Genomic DNA, 21,040 nt, shown 5'->3' with positions numbered 1-21,040 from the left:
ATATATATTTTTTATATTTTTAAAAAATATGTGTAGTGTAATTTAAAAAATAATATATCTAAAAATACGAAGATTAAACATTTTTGTTAAAAATATATATAAATAGAACAATAAATATATTTAAAAATTATCATTTAAAAAACTTTTGAAATTCACTGAAAAACCACAGGTTTGATGCCTGTTATAGTTAGGAATTATCATTTAAAAAACCTTTAAAATTCACTGAAAAAACCATAGGTTTCGGGGTGTTATAGTTAGCTAGACATTTCACTCGTACAAAACCATTGAAATTCCTCCAACTATAACTCGCGCGCCTGCAATCCACTGCTGATGATGTCACATATTACATCATTCATGACATGGTCAGTGACATCACTGATGACATCACTGATGACATCTCAAATTAAATAATTTGAATTTATCTCTTAAAAAAATCTAAAAAGAAAGCATTTTTATTAAAAATGTTTGTCAGTTTATTAACATTTTTAAAATTCATAAAACATTCCCTTGTATTAGAATAACTATAAGTTAATTTCAATACATTTTATATATATATATATATATATATATATATATATATATATATATATATATAAAAAAAGGTGCCCACAAGTGAAGTTGTACGCAACAGCAGGCGGATCCTATCTCTGCAGAATCCTTTATTCAGGCAAAAACATCATGTCACTGAACATTTGCCTTGCCTTTCCCCAACGCGTTTCGGAGCTCCTGCTCCTTGCTCACGGGGCCAGTATGCAAATGGGCAGATGCGCGTGAAAACAAGTCTCACTATTTAACATATCACGCCCTCTAATGGGCTTCTGTAATCAAGGTTTGCTGGGACTTGTAGTCTTTGCGTTAAAATATTACCCTGATGGGTTCTGCCTAATCCATCATTCTTGTCATAGCACTCGATAGTGCTTCCAGTGTACAGTCAGTTCAAATTAGCACAAAACCTGCAGTTCTGCGTAATGATCATAGAAATCTTCAACCCCCCCAGGGCCTGCTCATATATATATATCTCAAAGAAAAAGGTGCCCACAAGTGAAGATGTACGCAACAGCAGGCGGATCCTATCTCTGCAGAATCCTTTATTCAGGCAAAAACATCATGTCACTGAACATTTCCCTTGCCTTTCCCCAACGCGTTTCGGAGCTCCTGCTCCTTGCTCACGGGGCCAGTATGCAAATGGGCAGATGCGCGTGAAAACAAGTCTCACTATTTAACATATCACGCCCTCTAATGGGCTTTTGTAATCAAGGTTTGCTGGGACTTGTAGTCTTTGCGTTAAAATATTACCCTGATGGGTTCTGCCTCATCCATCATTCTTGTCATAGCACTCGATAGTGCTTCCAGTGTAAAGTCAGTTCAAATTAGCACAAAACCTGCAGTTCTGCGTAATGATCATAAAAATCTTCAACCCCCCGAGGGCCTGCTCATTGAGGGTCCCACAGGGACCCCCAGGCCTAAAGAAAGTATTTCTTTTTTTAACATTTGCGGCGGTGTCGCTCTGGGTGCACAAACCCTGTTAAAAATGAAAAACAAAACCTAGTGCAAGCTCCCCCACTTTGATACCGGGGTTTATCAAGATACGATGGGGGACGCACTGCCCCAGGGACCACCACTTCCCCAGGGCTTTAAACACTTGGGAGGGGGGCTCCTCGAGTCCTTGATGGCCCTGGGGACCACCACCCCCAAGGGCCGGCTCTTGAAATGTCCCAGGGTGCCCACCCCGGGACATTGCTGTTTATACTGAACAGATTCACACCATTTAGAAAAAAGGTCTCTTACTGAACCAAGGGTACCTTTGTGCCAAATTTGGTGTAATTCCTTTCAGCAGTTTCGGCTGTAACCGTGTCTAAAGTTTCCAATGGGAAATTGATTTTCTGACCTCTATTTTTTTAATCTCTCAGGAACTACCGAACAGATTTACAACATTTTAAGAAAAAGTCTCTTTCTTAACCAAGGGCTACCTTTTTTCTAAATTTGGTGTAATTCCGTTCAGCAGTTCAAGCTGTAGCCGTGTTTAAAGTTTCCTATAGAAATGAACATGGAGAAAACATGTTTTGGGACTCCCCTTTTTTCTCGGCCCCTGCTTGCTGAATGACACCAAAACTTTTAAGATAGGAGCTGACTGGAGCGCCCCACTAGTTTTGACACTTTCGCGAAGATTCGTCAACCGGCGCCAAAGTTTTTGGGAAAATAAAAAATTATTTTAGAATAGAATACAAGGTAACATATACATATATAATATATATATATATATATATATATATATATATATATATATATATATATATATATATATATATATATATATTCACGCTCCTACACACCATTTACGTTCCGACATGTTAAACATTTTTGAATTACCACGTGATAAACCGATCCCGGAAATATCACTATACTGCTCCGCTGAGACTACTCCAGAACCCCTCGCTGCGCCGTCTGTTCCACACTGTCTGTGTACCCTGGACTCTTTTAAACTGAATCAATCGGGAAGGTTGGCTTACCGCTGTCTCCTCGCGGTTTCTCCGCCCCCTCCGTTCAGCGTTGTCCGGTCTCAGTTCAGAGTGTCATCGGGTAGGGATGGCGGGTCTTGTCTAAAGTCCTCTCCTCACCCTCGGTGACGGTGCACTCGTACAACTATATTCACGCTCCTACACACCAATTACGAGTCACTCCAGCAGCGGGTGCCGTTTTTCGCGGTGGTGCACCGCGAACGAAAATGCCTGCTCCACTCACTCCAAATTCTCCCAGCCGGGGTTGAAGACAAAGTAAGGCACTCACGGGGTTCATTTAGCTCAGCAGCAGTGTTTATTTTGCAGACGCGTTTCGGGAGAACGCTCCCTTTGTCAGTGTTTTACAAAAAACGCGCGCAGTGGCAGCATATTATATCATTTCATTTCCGGTTTGCAGGCATAGACATAAACATAGGGCAAGCTTCAAATCTAATCGTGCGCTCCATCTTGTAATGTCTAATGCCATCTTTTACAATAATGGGTGTGTAGTTTTCTCCAACCAAATTACCTAAATGAAAAATATTGTTCATATTATTCAATGTGTATGGCCATGATGCTTACTGGTAATTCACAAGTCAAAATTGTGAATACTTTAAAACCGCCATAATGCGTATTTTGTGACCCTCTAATTAAATAGGTGGTCATGATATAGCCGTGAATCGGCTTTAGCAGCAGTGAAGCTGCCATTATTTACAAGCACCAACATAGTGCAATGCGACTACAGACCAACCGGTCTACCTGTCGTGATCTCGCCGTGGATCGGCATCGCAGCCAATAAGGCTGCTCAATACCTAGGTATGCTTCATGACCATAATTCCACATCATAAATTCAAAGGCTGGTTATTCTATCACACCCAAACAAATAATTTTCCTCCAAAGCTTCAGTCATCAGTACAGGACCAAACAATTTGCCCAATGTCCAAACATAAACCACGTGAAGAACATGTTACACAATTCAGATAGTTTGTCTGTGCATCAATGTGATCCAATTAATGTCAGCACGATCTGCTGACATGTACTCAAGAGCGCCTAACAGCAAATAAAAACTTTTAATCTAGCCCAGATGAGTTGACAATTCTTCCCCCATATTAAGCCCACCCGGGGCCTTCGTTTCCATATCTATTATATAGCGGGATTCCAGCCTTCTGAGCATCTGTAACCTGTTTCCTCCTCTAGGATTCTCCACTACGTAATCAACACAGAAGAACCTCAACAGATCCCTGTTGCTGTTATGCTTGATAGCGAAGTGACGCGCGACTGGATAAGAAAAATCCTTATTCGCGATCGCTCGCATGTGCTCGAGTATTCGAAGTTTTACCGGATTGATTGTGCTGCCAACATATCTAAGTTGGCAGGGACACATCAAGCAGTAAACTGCGTGATCAGTATGACAAGACATAAACTTCTGTATCCTCTTTCCCCCTTTACATCCTCTCACCTCGTATGACAATGTACGCCTACTAAAGGCGCAAGCCTTGCATTTGCCACACGGAAAGAAGCCTATAGTTTCATTTAAGGTCCCAGGGCTCTTTCTGGTGGAGCTAAGATGACTATGGACCAAATGGTCTCGTATGCTTCTGGCCTTACCAAAAGTGATCAAAGGGGCGACTGGCAAATCCGGTCCAATGATCTGATCGGTTTTTAGTATGTGCCAGTGTTTTCGCATGATTACTCTCAATTGCCAGGAATTTGCTGAATAGGGGGTAATCATTCGAAATTGGTTTTCCACATTTGGACGTGGTTTAGTGTCATGATTCAGTATGAATGGATACTATGGGACTACTATTCCCAGAATGCCTGGCGATAGGTGTGTCCCTTTTCTATCTTTCCCTTCAGCCATTTAGCCCTTCCTTTTCCTGTGTTCAGGTGCTTGTCACCTGTTTTCAAAGTGAGAGTCCTGGTCCGGAGAGGGAACACTCGTGTTGGTAACCTGAGAAGAGAAACGCGGTTTCCCTTGCTTGAGCGGTAGCGCATGACGCGCTGGATTTGAAGCCGCGAAGATAACGCTGTTTCCCTTGCCTGAGCGGTAGCGCTTGACGCGCTGGATTTGAAGCCGCGAAGATTTAATTCGTGTTTCTGAAGCGCGGTCTGTTTAAAGGAGTTGCGCATTTCCAGAAGCGTGAAGGAACGCTTGAACTTGTTGAAAAACTGTCGCGTGGACTTTATTTAAGTCGTGCAGAATTTCAAGACTTCGTAGTTAGCTTTTTTAGCGCATGCCGCGCTGGATTAGATAGGTTCCGACTCGTGAGGTTAACGAGTGTGTAGCGGTTACACTGGATACCGCATCAGCGGACCTAGCACTATAAGGGACTCTCACTGGTTAAGATAAGTAAATAATGAAGGGTCTGAATGTGCATTAAGCATACGTTCTCTGTTTTACAAGAGAGTGGTATCTACTGCCATCATTGTTTATTCTTTCCTTTACTTTATTTTTCTATTTTTGTGCCGTTTTGAGTATTGCCATCTGCAGCAGTGGTTATTGTAAGTTAAGTTAATCACTCACACATTGAATTACATTGAATGTTTACATGTTAGGTGGTGTGTGGTGACGTGTGCTTTCTTTCTATGCAGGGTCTTTGATCAGGAAGAAGTTATACGAACATCTTGGTTTATCAAGACTTGCTGATTTACACTGCTGCATCGTTATGTTTTATTTATCCACTTTTCCCCTTCCCCTTGTGTGATGCCCGTGGTGGAGTTGTCTACTATCGCTCCTGCGGAGTATTGCACATAGGGGTAGTCGGAATCAAGCATCACCATCGCTCCCGCTGTATCCTGCTTTCAAAGGTTTCACTTCTGTTTTGATTCATGACAGAGTGACAAGCCTACGAATTGAATACGGCCTGAGCGATGGATTCTAATGTTGTAGTAACTTCAGTGTTGGAAACACTGTCTGCCTTACGAATGGAGGTAGAAGCGTTGAGAGGAGAACATGCTGCTATGCGTTCTGAGATGGTTACAGTACGTAGGGAAATGGCAGGTTTTTCACGGGGTGGTCCTGTTGGTGTACAGGGAGGTCATTATATTAGGGGAGGGACGTTGCCTCCTCCGGTTGCTAAGGAGACATTACAAGGGCAAAGTGGGGGTGCTAGTTCCTCTACTATACAGTTCATACAGCCCCTTCAACTTCCTCTTTCACCTCCAGAAAGATTTTTTGGGGATCCAAAAAAGTTTAATATCTTTTTGGGGCAATGCCGATTGCACTTTATGTGTAAGCCGGCTGTTTTTCCTGATGATCAGTCCAAGACAGCGTTTGTGATGTCGTATTTGGGTGGCAATGCGGCTACATGGTCTTTTCCGTTAATTGAAAGGAACGACCCTGTTCTTGTTGACTTTACAAAATTTTGTGATGAAATGAGGAAGTTATTTGATAGGAAGGCTTATTCTCTGTCCCTGGATAGGGAACTAATCACACTAAAGCAAGGCACACAGGATTTATTGCCTTATATAACCGATTTTAATAGATTAGTGGTGGAATGGGCTGAAGAGCCGGCGGAAAACTGAATACCTCAAGCATGAAGGAGACGCCTTGTTTGAGGTCTGAGAAAAATGATGTCTCTTCTTTTCTGATTAATACAATCCAAAATACTGTTGCCCACATGAATGTGTGTGTTACGTTGGAGGTGGCTGTTGGAAAAAATGAACTGGTACACGCCCTGCTTGATTGTGGAGCTACAGGGAATTTTATAGATCAAACGTATGCTCATGAGTTGGGTATTCCTTGTATTCGAAAGCTGAAGCCGGAACCTGTCAAGGCAGTGGATGGGACTGCATTGACGTCTGGGCCCGTGTGCTATCATACGCACCCTATCATGATGCAAATGGGAACAACGCATTTTGAGAAAATTCAATTTGATCCTATTGATGCCCCAAATTTCAAGTTGATATTGGGAATGCCCTGGCTTACCACGCATGATCCACATGTTCAATGGGCTGCTAGAACGATCAATATGAATTCGATATTCTGCGCTGAGCATTGTACAAGAGCACATTATGCAACTGATACCTTCAAAGAGGATAACCCGGCTGTGTTACTGGCCTCTGGGTGTGGTGTACAGTCAGTATGCCTTGTATCGACTTTACCCGAGGAATATGTGGCCTACCAGGATGTATTCTGTGAGAAGGAAGCAAGTAGATTACCTCCCCATAGGGAGTATGATTGCGTAATAGAGTTAGAACCTGGCGCAAGTATACCGTGTAGTAGGATATATGCACTCACGGAGCCCGAAAATGCTTATTTGCAATCCTATCTGAAGAAAATGTTAGCTTCTGGTTTTATTCGACCGTCTACCTCACCTGCCTCTTCGCCGCTTTTTTTTATTTCGAAAAAGGAAGGCGGTTTGCGGGCATGCATTGATTATAGGGCAATAAATCGGGTCACAAAAAAGAATAGGTATCCATTGCCTTTGATACCGGTGCTTATGGACCAGCTGAAGGGAGCCACAGTGTTCACTAAATTGGATCTCCGGGGTGCATACCACTTGGTGAGAGTGAAGCGGGGCGACGAGTGGAAGACTGCATTCCGAACGAAATACGGCCTGTATGAATATTGTGTGATGCCCTTCGGCCTATGCAATGCCCCTGCCGCCTTCCAGTTTTTCATGGATGAGGTTTTAAGAGGTTTGTTGGACGTTTCATGTATGGTCTATATTGACGATATTTTAATATATTCCAAGACAATCGACCAACACGTCCGGCATGTGGAGGCAGTGTTGCAACGATTGCAAAAGAATACATTATTCGTGAAGCTGGAGAAATGCTTGTTCCATGCTAAAGAGGTGGAGTTTCTGGGTTATGTGATTGGCCCAGGGGGTATATTCATGGACAAAAAGAAGACTGATGCCATCATTCAGTGGGAGTCCCCTACCAGTGTGAAGAGCTTGCAGAGTTTTCTGGGATTCTCTAACTTTTACAGAAGGTTTATACAGGGATTTTCTTCCATCATTCAACCAATGACATTGCTGTTGCGGAAAGGAGTTACTTTTTGTTGGACTGAGGCCGCAGAAGTTGCCTTTCAGACTTTGAAGAGATGCTTCACTAGTGCTCCTGTTTTACGACATCCAGACCCTGATCTACCATTCATGTTGGAAACAGATGCATCCTACTATGCCTTGGGGGGTGTTCTGTCTCAAAGACATCCTGAATCTGGGCAAATCCATCCCGTTGCTTTCTTTTCAAAAAAGTTGACTCCTTCTGAAATAAATTACAGCATTACAGATAAAGAGCTGTTGGCGATAAAAAGAGCATGTGAAGAGTGGAGACACCATTTAATGGGGGCCAGGCATACGGTGGAAATATATACGGATCATCGTAACCTCCTCTTTTTGAAAAGTGCCAAGGCGTTGACACCTCGCCAACTCAGATGGTCTTTATTTTTTGCGGACTTCGATTTTATTATTAAATATCGTCCAGGTCCCCAGAATGGTAAGGCAGATGCTTTGTCTAGACCTGTAATTCCGGCAGATGTTTGTTGTCCTGATGAAAAGGAGGAGCCACCATCCATTCTTCGTAATGCCATATATCAAGAGGGTGTGTCAGCGGTTATTACATCTGCGAGTTTTTTGGACGATGTGAGGAGCCAATGTGATATACCGGATACACAGGCCTGGGTGGATCTGGATCCTGTTCATCGAAACATGAAGGATGGGTTGCTGATGCAAGATAGTAAGCTGTATGTTCCTGTGGGTCCTTTGCGACAACAAGCTTTGCAATGGATTCACGATTCTTCTCTAGGGGGTCATTTAGGACAACAGAAAACCTTACTGAACATGTCTCGCTTTTTTGGGTGGAATTCGATCAGAAAAGACACTATATAGATTATGTTTCCAGATGTTCTATCTGTGCTCAAGCTAAGTCAAGTCATCAATCACCAAGTGGTCTGTTGCGTCCAATACCAGTGCCTCCTTCTCCGTGGTATACAGTTTCTATGGATTTTATTGTTGAAATGCCCCCTTCTCATGGAAATACTGCCATTTTGGTTATTGTCGATCATTTGTCTAAGATGGGACATTTTGTTGCCTTGCCTAAATTGCCTACATCAGGAGAATTGGCCATGACATTTTTACAACATGTTGTGAGATTACACGGCCTTCCATCAGTCTTGATAACTGACCGAGGGACGCAATTTACATCACGCTTTTGGAAGGAGTTGTGCTCTAGTATGAATATTGATGCTCGTCTGTCTTCGAGTTACCATCCGCAGACAGACGGTAAAACGGAGAGGTTAAACCAAACCCTTGAACAATATCTTCGTTGTTTTACTCTCCAGCATTGTTCTGAATGGAGTACACTTCTATGGACTGCTGAATTTGCCTATAATAATGCCACTCACTCTTCGTTAGGGTGTTCACCTTTCTTTTGTTTGTTAGGTTGTCATCCCAATATGTTGCCTTTTTCCCATCCTGTCACTTCCTCACATCCCTCAATACAACGTCATCACGCTAATTTACGATCTGTGTTGAAGGAGGCTAAAGTACATTTGGGGGAAGCGGGGGATAGAGACAAGCTTTATGCTGACAAAAAGAGACGAGTGGAGCCTTCCTATCAAATAGGGGATACGGTGTGGTTGAGCACTAGGCATTTGAAATTCAAAGGGAATACCAGATTGCAGCCAAAGTTTGTGGGGCCGTATGCTGTCCATAGTGTGATCAATCCTGTTGCTGTTAAGCTTGTCCTTCCTCCTAAGTGGCACATACATCCAGTGTTTCATGTGTCCCTTTTGAAGCCTTGTGCTCCTGGCGTTCGGCTACCCCTGAAGCCTTGTCCTTTGGATGTGGAGGGGGATTCGGAGTATGAAGTGAGGGCGATTCTTGACTCCAAGAGGGTTCGGGGCAGAGTGATGTACTTGATTGACTGGAAAGGGTATGGGCCTGAAGATCGCTCTTGGGTGCCCCGGTCTAATTTGCATTGTCCAGCCCTTTTGCGGCGTTTCCATGTTCGCTTTCCTGGAAAGCCTGGTGGACCGCCGGGACGTCGGTCGTTGTGAGGGGGTTCTGTCATGATTCAGTATGAATGGATACTATGGGACTACTATTCCCAGAATGCCTGGCGATAGGTGTGTCCCTTTTCTATCTTTCCCTTCAGCCATTTAGCCCTTCCTTTTCCTGTGTTCAGGTGCTTGTCACCTGTTTTCAAAGTGAGAGTCCTGGTCCGGAGAGGGAACACTCGTGTTGGTAACCTGAGAAGAGAAACGCGGTTTCCCTTGCTTGAGCGGTAGCGCATGACGCGCTGGATTTGAAGCCGCGAAGATAACGCTGTTTCCCTTGCCTGAGCGGTAGCGCTTGACGCGCTGGATTTGAAGCCGCGAAGATTTAATTCGTGTTTCTGAAGCGCGGTCTGTTTAAAGGAGTTGCGCATTTCCAGAAGCGTGAAGGAACGCTTGAACTTGTTGAAAAACTGTCGCGTGGACTTTATTTAAGTCGTGCAGAATTTCAAGACTTCGTAGTTAGCTTTTTTAGCGCATGCCGCGCTGGATTAGATAGGTTCCGACTCGTGAGGTTAACGAGTGTGTAGCGGTTACACTGGATACCGCATCAGCGGACCTAGCACTATAAGGGACTCTCACTGGTTAAGATAAGTAAATAATGAAGGGTCTGAATGTGCATTAAGCATACGTTCTCTGTTTTACAAGAGAGTGGTATCTACTGCCATCATTGTTTATTCTTTCCTTTACTTTATTTTTCTATTTTTGTGCCGTTTTGAGTATTGCCATCTGCAGCAGTGGTTATTGTAAGTTAAGTTAATCACTCACACATTGAATTACATTGAATGTTTACATGTTAGGTGGTGTGTGGTGACGTGTGCTTTCTTTCTATGCAGGGTCTTTGATCAGGAAGAAGTTATACGAACATCTTGGTTTATCAAGACTTGCTGATTTACACTGCTGCATCGTTATGTTTTATTTATCCACTTTTCCCCTTCCCCTTGTGTGATGCCCATGGTGGAGTTGTCTACTATCGCTCCTGCGGAGTATTGCACATAGGGGTAGTCAGAATCAAGCATCACCATCGCTCCCGCTGTATCCTGCTTTGAAAGGTTAGTTTCACTTCTGTCTTAGGTTCAAAAAGAGACTGTCTAGAGAGTCCTCTGACTCGGTTGAGTGCATTATTTAAGAGGTTGTGTTTATACCCTCTTTCAGAGAATCTCTCAATGCTCTCTCGGGCAGACTGCTCAAAATCACTGTCTAAAGTGCAGTTACGTCTTAGTCTGAGTAGTTCTCCGTAAGGGATACTCTTCACTAATTTCTCAGGGTGACTGCTTGTGGCGTGCAAGACGCTGTTGCCCGCTGTTGGCTTGCGGTACAATGAGGTGCAGATTTTGTTGTCCCTTATAGTGACTAATAGGTCTAGATAGCTGACCTGCCCTTTGCTGATCTCCCCCGTGAATGTCAAATTACACTCATTGTTATTTAGTGATAGGACGAACTGTTTGGCCTCTTCTATAGACCCATCCCAAATAAGGAACAGGTCGTCAATGTACCTGTACCAGGCAATTACCCTCCTGTTAGATGTTTCATGTTGTGGGGCCCAGGCTACCTGCTCCTCCCACCAGCCCACGAACAAGTTCGCGTAACTGGGGGCGAAGCAGGAACCCATTGCTGTGCCAGACAATTGTTTGTATATCTGATCCTGAAATGTAAAGATGTTAAAATACAAACAAAATTGGATAAGTTCCAACAGCATTTTGTTATGCATTGCGAATTTCAAAGGTTTCTTATCCAAAAAGTATTTCACAGCAGACAGACCTTTCTCATGGTCAATAACCGTATAAAGACTCGTGATGTCAAGAGTCACGAGTGTATAGGTTGGGTGCCAATTGATCTTTTCAATTTTTTCAATGAAGTCAGACGTGTCTCTTATGTATGACTTAAGTGAAATCACAAATTCAAACAAGTAATGGTCAAGGTATTTAGACAGATTTTCAGTTAGGCCACCAATAGACGAAATGATGGGTCTACCCGGAGGGTTGCTTATGCTTTTGTGGACCTTGGGAAGGTGGTAGAAAGTCTGTAGGATAGGGTGAGTGGTTTTTAAAAACAAATATTCCTCCAGGTCTATCATTTGTTTTCCATGCCAGTTCTTCCAGTTCTTCACGGCTATATCATGACCACCTATTTAATTAGAGGGTCACAAAAAACGCATTATGGCGGTTTTAAAGTATTCACAATTTTGACTTGTGAATTACCAGTAAGCATCATGGCCATACACATTGAATAATATGAACAATATTTTTCATTTAGGTAATTTGGTTGGAGAAAACTACACACCCATTATTGTAAAAGATGGCATTAGACATTACAAGATGGAGCGCACGATTAGATTCGAAGCTTGTCCTATGTTTATGTCTATGCCTGCAAACCGGAAATGAAATGATATATTATGCTGCCACTGCGCGCGTTTTTTGTAAAACACTGACGAAGGGAGCGTTCTCCCGAAACGCGTCTGCAAAATAAACACTGCTGCTGAGCTAAATGAACCCCGTGAGTGCCTTACTTTGTCTTCAACCCCGGCTGGGAGAATTTGGAGTGAGTGGAGCAGGCATTTTCGTTCGCGGTGCACCACCGCGAAAAACGGCACCCGCTGCTGGAGTGACTCGTAATTGGTGTGTAGGAGCGTGAATATAGTTGTACGAGTGCACCGTCGCCGAGGGTGAGGAGAGGACTTTAGACAAGACCCGCCATCCCTACCCGATGACACTCTGAACTGAGACCGGACAACGCTGAACGGAGGGGGCGGAGAAACCGCGAGGAGACAGCGGTAAGCCAACCTTCCCGATTGATTCAGTTTAAAAGAGTCCAGGGTACACAGACAGTGTGGGACAGACGGCGCAGCGAGGGGTTCTGGAGTAGTCTCAGCGGAGCAGTATAGTGATATTTCCGGGATCGGTTTATCACGTGGTAATTCAAAAATGTTTAACATGTCGGAACGCAAAGGAGCGGCAGTTGATATATTCAAAAACAAAAACCCAGACATTTCAAAACCTCCAAATAAAAAGATCACAGAGACAACCAATGCTTTAACGACACAGTACAGGAAATTGGAAAAACTTTATGAGAGAGAGTTGCGGAAGTGGTGGGAGGGTACATGACTGCAGGGATATATAGAGGTTCAGAGGGTACCAAGGGGACTGCGTATCTTCACCGTCCCCGCCTATGAGAACCCTGATCCCCTCCTACTAGAGACATGGGCCACACACATCGCATCCTCATGCAAAGGAATGCTTGAAATCTTGGTCCAATTTGCTTGGAGTGACCGAGAGAAGGTTGTAAAAGAGATCGAGGAACTGGAAGAAGAACTCTCCAAGAATCCAGAAAAAACTGAACAAGAGCGACTACGGGCTGCCATGAAAATAAGACTGGGAAAATATGAGACCAAGATTAAAATGAGGAAACAAGAGAAATTTGACCGGGACGAACGTGACTACATGATGGGAAGAGTCCTCACCTTTTCCAAAAAGTACGATCAACCGCGCAAAGACCTGGCAAAGAAGAAACAATCACCAGGTATATCTACAGAGGGAAGAGTGGAAACCTCTGATTCGGACCTCACTGTTAGTGAGGCATCAGGTGATGAAGCGGCAGGCACCTCAACTATGACATCGGAGACTCCTTTTCAACGGGAGTTTGGAGTAATAAGAGAGAGCTGGCTGAGGGGTGGCAAAAATAAACCCCCGGAAGACACAGACAAACCAGACGAGGCGGATGGAAAGGGAAGAGGCAGAGGAAAAACCAACCCAACTATGAGAGTGACAAGAAGTCAACGCAGAGGGAGATGGTAACAGAAACCAACCATCTCACCATCGTGAATCTGTCCGAACGAATATTGACATCAGCTGAAGAGTCTGTTCTAAAACTGGGGCTGACATTCTGTCCCAATGTGAACTTTGAATACACACAGACAAGAATAGACCTTTATAAATTTATCCGGAAAGTCAAACTTCATAAATTCTTCAAAGTAAAACCAACGGCCCTAGAAACTAAACATCTGAGACTCAATAAGAAAAATACTGATCTCCTCACGGTGAATGACTTGACCGCATGTGAAATGCTGCAAAACCTCCGTTCAGAAGGGAGCATAGAAGTTAATGAAACAACACATACATTAACACAAAGACTGTCATATGTGGATGTTGAACAAGAGGTTCCAAAAAGTGGACTGAAACAACTCTCAAAGTTCGTGCCGCAGACGGCTGTAGATGCGATTGATATCTTTTCGGACACAGTCGTCAAGGATTTGATGAAATTGAGAACAAAGCACACCCACCCAATTAAATCTTTCAACATTTCCAAAGAACAGAGGCTGGCAATAACAACTTTATCAAAGGATCAAACCATTGTATGTAAACCCTCGGATAAGGGAGGTAACATCGTCATTATGACAAAGGAACAGTATACATCTGAAGCAATGCGGCAACTACAGGATGGGAACTGCTATGCCAAAATAACAAGAAAAGAATATGCTGAAAGCATAGATAAATTATATGACATCTTGAAGAACTGGCATGGAAAACAAATGATAGACCTGGAGGAATATTTGTTTTTAAAAACCACACACCCTATCCTACCGACTTTCTACCACCTTCCCAAGGTCCACAAAAGCATAAGCAACCCACCGGGTAGACCCATCATTTCGTCTATTGGTGGCCTAACTGAAAATCTGTCTAAATACCTTGACCATTACTTGTTTGAATTTGTGATTTCACTTAAGTCATACATAAGAGACACGTCTGACTTCATTGAAAAAATTGAAAAGATCAATTGGCACCCAACCTATACACTCGTGACTCTTGACATCACGAGTTTTTATACGGTTATTGACCATGAGAAAGGTCTGTCTGCTGTGAAATACTTTTTGGATAAGAAACCTTTGAAATTCGCAATGCATAACAAAATGCTGTTGGAACTTATCCAATTTTGTTTGTATTTTAACATCTTTACATTTCAGGATCAGATATACAAACAATTGTCTGGCACAGCAATGGGTTCCTGCTTCGCCCCCAGTTACGCGAACTTGTTCGTGGGCTGGTGGGAGGAGCAGGTAGCCTGGGCCCCACAACATGAGACATCTAACAGGAGGGTAATTGCCTGGTACAGGTACATTGACGACCTGTTCCTTATTTGGGATGGGTCTATAGAAGAGGCCAAACAGTTCGTCCAATCACTAAATAACAATGAGTGTAATTTGACATTCACGGGGGAGATCAGCAAAGGGCAGGTCAGCTATCTAGACCTATTAGTCACTATAAGAGACAACAAAATCTGCACCTCATTGTACCGCAAGCCAACAGCGGGCAACAGCGTCTTGCACGCCACAAGCAGTCACCCTGAGAAATTAGTGAAGAGTATCCCTTACGGAGAACTACTCAGACTAAGACGTAACTGCACTTTAGACAGTGATTTGGAGCAGTCTGCCCGAGAGAGCATTGAGAGATTCTCTGAAAGAGGGTATAAACACAACCTCTTAAATAATGCACTCAACCGAGTCAGAGGACTCTCTAGACAGTCTCTTTTTGAACCTAAGACTAAACCACGTCCAAATGTGGAAAACCAATTTCGAATGATTACCCCCCTATTCAGCAAATTCCTGGCAATTGAGAGTAATCATGCGAAAACACTGGCACATACTAAAAACCGATCAGATCATTGGACCGGATTTGCCAGTCGCCCCTTTGATCACTTTTGGTAAGGCCAGAAGCATACGAGACCATTTGGTCCATAGTCATCTTAGCTCCACCAGAAAGAGCCCTGGGACCTTAAATGAAACTATAGGCTTCTTTCCGTGTGGCAAATGCAAGGCTTGTGCCTTTAGTAGGCGTACATTGTCATACGAGGTGAGAGGATGTAAAGGGGGAAAGAGGATACAGAAGTTTATGTCTTGTCATACTGATCACGCAGTTTACTGCTTGATGTGTCCCTGCCAACTTAGATATGTTGGCAGCACAATCAATCCGGTAAAACTTCGAATACTCGAGCACATGCGAGCGATCTCGAATAAGGATTTTTCTTATCCAGTCGCGCGTCACTTCGCTATCAAGCATAACAGCAACAGGGATCTGTTGAGGTTCTTCTGTGTTGATTACGTAGTGGAGAATCCTAGAGGAGGAAACAGGTTACAGATGCTCAGAAGGCTGGAATCCCGCTATATAATAGATATGGAAACGAATGCCCCGGGTGGGCTTAATATGGGGGAAGAATTGTCAACTCATCTGGGCTAGATTAAAAGTTTTTATTTGCTGTTAGGCGCTCTTGAGTAGATGTCAGCAGATCGTGCTGACATTAATTGGATCACATTGATGCACAGACAAACTATCTGAATTGTGTAACATGTTCTTCACATGGTTTATGTTTGGACATTGGGCAAATTGTTTGGTCCTGTACTGATGACTGAAGCTTTGGAGGAAAATTATTTGTTTGGGTGTGATAGAATAACCAGCCTTTGAATTTATGATGTGGAATTATGGTCATGAAGCATACCTAGGTATTGAGCAGCCTTATTGGCTGCGATGCCGATCCACGGCGAGATCACGACAGGTAGACCGGTTGGTCTGTAGTCGCATTGCACTATGTTGGTGCTTGTAAATAATGGCAGCTTCACTGCTGCTAAAGCCGATTCACGGCTATATCATGACCACCTATTTAATTAGAGGGTCACAAAATACGCATTATGGCGGTTTTAAAGTATTCACAATTTTGACTTGTGAATTACCAGTAAGCATCATGGCCATACACATTGAATAATATGAACAATATTTTTCATTTAGGTAATTTGGTTGGAGAAAACTACACACCCATTATTGTAAAAGATGGCATTAGACATTACAAGATGGAGCGCACGATTAGATTCGAAGCTTGTCCTATGTTTATGTCTATGCCTGCAAACCGGAAATGAAATGATATAATATGCTGCCACTGCGCGCGTTTTTTGTAAAACACTGACGAAGGGAGCGTTCTCCCGAAACGCGTCTGCAAAATAAACACTGCTGCTGAGCTAAATGAACCCCATGAGTGCCTTACTTTGTCTTCAACCCCGGCTGGGAGAATTTGGAGTGAGTGGAGCAGGCATATATATATATATATATATATATATATATATATATATATATATATATATATATATATATATATATATCATCTCCAATCCCAAATTCACACATGAAAAAGGGGCACCCACACGAAGATTCACAAATTGGCTGTTTTAATGAAGCATGATGTCTCCTGACCTGGCAAAAGTTCACTGAGACGCGTTTCGGCTGCACTCAGCCTTTCTCAATCAGTAAATAAACATAATTACCAACTGTTTAAAAACCCCACACATCATGAACATAGAAAAGGTACTGCTTTCAAAATACGAACACTTTAGCAAGCAGGTATGTTTAAACACATGTAATACAACCGAGCGCGCTTAACCTATTGTGGCACTGTGCAAACACTTTGTGAAATTCCGTGACCGAAGTGATCCATGTCACAACACTTGCACTGCTAGCGCTGCACGTCGTCAACAACATTAAACCTGCCAACATTGGTTATGCTATTGAAATAGTTGTATCATCATTTGAAAGACCTTTTTTAAAGTGTGTCAAATCGGGGCATTTAAAACATTATTTGAAGCGTTATACTTTGAACATAATAGCACTTTCCCAAATGTACATGGCAATGACATGCGGCAAATCACGCACGCTAAATTTGCATGTGGCATCTCCACACAAAGTAAAATAAAAGCGTTATTGCAAGAGTCCCATTGTCTTTATTACTTCTCATGTGATTTATCGAAGTGACGAGGAACACAGAAACGCTCATCATAAAATATGACCAAAGTGGTTTTGCATGGTGTATAGTCTGCCCAAAGGGAAATCGTTCAAAGTTTAGTCATTAAGCCAGGAATGGAGACATCCTCACCGTGAAAATATAGCCACGAATCCTCACTGTAAAGCAACACTGTTGCACGGTGCCCAGCACCAGAGTTTACTTCGGAACTTCTGAGTGAGATAGCAAGCTCGTAGCGAAAATTAGAACTCCACGCTGAAAATCTCCAGGATTTCCTCGCGCTCCGTCCTGCTTCCACACGGGACTCCATCTCCTCTAACTCTGTCCGAAAGGAACCTGGGGGCTTGCTGAATACGATACCTCGTGAAACTCCTGGGATGCGGTCAACTAAGCAAGCCCAAAGTATGCTGGTGTCACGTGCAAAGTGGTGCCGCTGCCACTAGTAGAAATCATCTCCAATCCCAAATTCACACATGAAAAAGGGGCACGCACATGAAGATTCACAAATTGGCTGTTTTAATGAAGCGTGATGTCTCCTGACCTGGCAAAAGTTCACTGAGACGCGTTTCGGCTGCACTCATCTTTTCTCAATCAGTAAATTAACATAATTACCAACTGTTTAAAAAACCCACACATCATGAACATAGAAAAGGTACTGCTTTCAAAATACGAAAACTTTAGCAAGCAGGTATGTTTAAACACATGTAATACAACCGAGCGCGCTTAACCTAATGTGGCACTGTGCAAACACTTTGTGAAATTCCGTGACCGAAGTGATCTATGTCACAACACTTGCACTGCTAGCGCTGCACGTCCTCAACAACATTAAACCTGCCAACATTGGTTATGCTATTGAAATAGTTGTATCATCATTTGAAAGACCTTTTTTAAAGTGTGTCAAATCGGGGCATTTAAAACATTATTTGAAGCGTTATACTTTGAACATAATAGCACTTTCCCAAATGTACATGGCAATGACGTGCGGCAAATCACGCACGCTAAATTTGCACGTGGCATCTCCACACAAAGTAAAATAAAAGCGTTATTGCAAGAGTCCCATTGTCTTTATTACTCCTCATGTGATTTATCGAAGTGACGAGGAACACAGAAACGCTCATCATAAAATAAGACCATATATAATATACTGCAAGTATGTGTTGTAATGGAATGACACGTGTGATAATATCATACATCCTTTCACATTTGATACATATTAATCTTGCTTTATTCTTTTATTCTCATGTTCAATTAGGGAAGCTGTTGATTTTGCTCTAATTGCGTTTCATAACCGTTTTACCAACAAGGTTAAACATCTCATTCTCTCTAAAGTTTACCAGAGATGGCCCCAGTCCACCAGTCAGTTTAAACTCTTACTCTTTTGCTAAAACCAGAACAGCAGACTTCATTTCCATTTCTGCATATTGAAAACATTGCATTGTGGTCTCTAATATTATGAATATTTAACGCTTATGTCCTGCAGAGAGCTACATATATTATTGGATGCACTCTTCGAGAAAGTTTAATTAAAGTTTTCCTACATAATAATCATTATTCAAAATGCTAAAATATTAGCTCACTCTATTCTGGTAGCCATTCACTTGTTCAATCTGCAGATTAAATCAAATTTAATTGATGAAATTAAAATATATTTTCTAAATTAAATATATCTGCTAAAGTTATGGTTAGCAATTTAGAGAAAGCTTATGCAATTTTGACTTTAGAAAGGTCCCCTTGAGTGTTTTTATTATTTGGAAGAGAGCAGATAATACAATCTATTTCTTAGCAATACTTGTGTGGTCATTGAATGTAGCTTCATGTTTTCCAGATGTTCAGAATTTAAGGTGCAAGAATGTATATGTTTTGATTCTGTGTGATTGTCTTTTGATTTACATATATATAAATATATATATATATATATATTACCTACTGGCGGTCGCCAGTAGGTATATATAGTTAGTATTTTTTCTCTATGGGATTTTTGAAAATTCTATGTCTAATAACTTTGGCGTTTGTGGACGGAATTGGCTGAACTTTTCAGGAAAATGGCACATTTTGTTTCTGAGCAGCCCCTGAAAATTTTGGGGGGGTTCGTCAAGGGGGGGCCGAGAAAAAAGGGGGGTCCCAAAACGCGTTTTTCCCATGTTAATTTCCATAGGGCGGTTGGCCTCACTTTTAGCCCGAACGGCTGAATGGATTTGCACGAAACTTGGCAAAATTGTAGGGACTGGTAGCCCGATGTGCCTTTTGTAGGTCTCAATATATGTGCTCCAGTGGATTTTGAGAAATTAACGTTTAAAAAAAGATATATATCTGTAACAGCGGACCGGGCAGCGCCCCAGGACGCGTACTTTTCGCGCAACGGAGCTTTGTGAAGCGAAGCTGATTGGTTCTCCGGCGTCTGTAAACATTCCAAACAGTCCGTAGCGGCCGCCATCTTGTCTCTCGGTAGGATCGAGAGACAAGAGGAGGCCAAAGCGAAGGGGCAAATGACCATAAGGGGGCATAGTAGATCCTCGCTGACCCCCTAGGTTTGATGTGGAGGTTTTAAAAGGGCCCCGCGGGGCAAAAAAAATAAATAATAATAATAATCGAACGGCTGAATGGATTTGCACGAAACTTGGTAAAATATTAGGGACTGGTAGACCGATGTGCCTTTGCTAGGTCTCAATATGTGTGCTCCAGTGGATTTTGAGAAATTAACGTTCAAAAAAAGATATATATCTGTAACAGCGCTCCGCTTCGCGTACTTTTCGCGTTACGGAGCTTTGCGAAGCTGATTGGTTCTCTGGCATCTGTCAACATTCCAAACAGTCCGTAGCGGCCGCCATCTTGTCTCTCGGTAGGATTGAGAGACAAGAGGAGGCCAAAGTGAAGGGGGAAATGACCATAAGGGGGCATAGTAGATCCTTCCTGACCTCTTAGGTTTGATGTACCATTTTGCCAAGTTTGGTGTAATTCCGTTCAGCCATTCAGGCTGTAGACATATGTAAATGTCCTATGGAAAATTGCATGGGGAAAACACATTTGAAAGTGTTGAAATTTAGAACCAATTAAAATGTTACTTTGGTTTTGTATTTGTGTGTGATGAAAGTTAATTGGTTATGTATATATGTCAAATGAGAGGAAACCACAGCCATTTTGTGATACTACTGTCTGAGGTACATTTGTGAGGAATTTTTGGTGGTGAATTTCTGGTGTTTGATTTACACAGTACTAACACCTCTCCTACTTTTAAAAAGGTGAGTTGTTAATTTGTAAGGGGAACTATGTTGTACACTTGAAGATAATTTGAAAAATGTTTTCTGTTATTTATTTGCAGTCCTTCTGTTATACTAAATACTTGATAAAGTTAGTTTTATATTATGTATTACTAAAAACGATAAATGAAAGTGATTATTTTTTTCTGCAATTTACAGCAAGCAATTTCAAAATAAAATGGCTCACAATGAAGAGACCGTGGCAATTTCTTTTGATTTGTCCACTACATTGATTGAAATTGAGAGCACCAATAATGAAATATTGTCACAAGGAGGACATGACTTGTATGATTCCATTAGATTGATTGAAATGAACAGCACCAAGAATGAAATATTGTCACAAGGAGATGACTTGAATGATTCCACTACGTTGATTGAAATTGAGAGCAGCAATAATGAAATATTGTCACAAGGAGGAGATGACTTGTATGATTCCATTAGATTGATTGAAATGGACAGCACCAATAATGAAATATTGTCACAAGGAGGAGATGACTTGAATG

The sequence above is a fragment of the Lissotriton helveticus genome, chromosome 10 (genome assembly GCF_964261635.1).
Source record: "Lissotriton helveticus chromosome 10, aLisHel1.1, whole genome shotgun sequence".
Classification (NCBI taxonomy): domain Eukaryota; kingdom Metazoa; phylum Chordata; class Amphibia; order Caudata; family Salamandridae; genus Lissotriton; species Lissotriton helveticus.
This window is presented reverse-complemented; position numbering follows the sequence as displayed.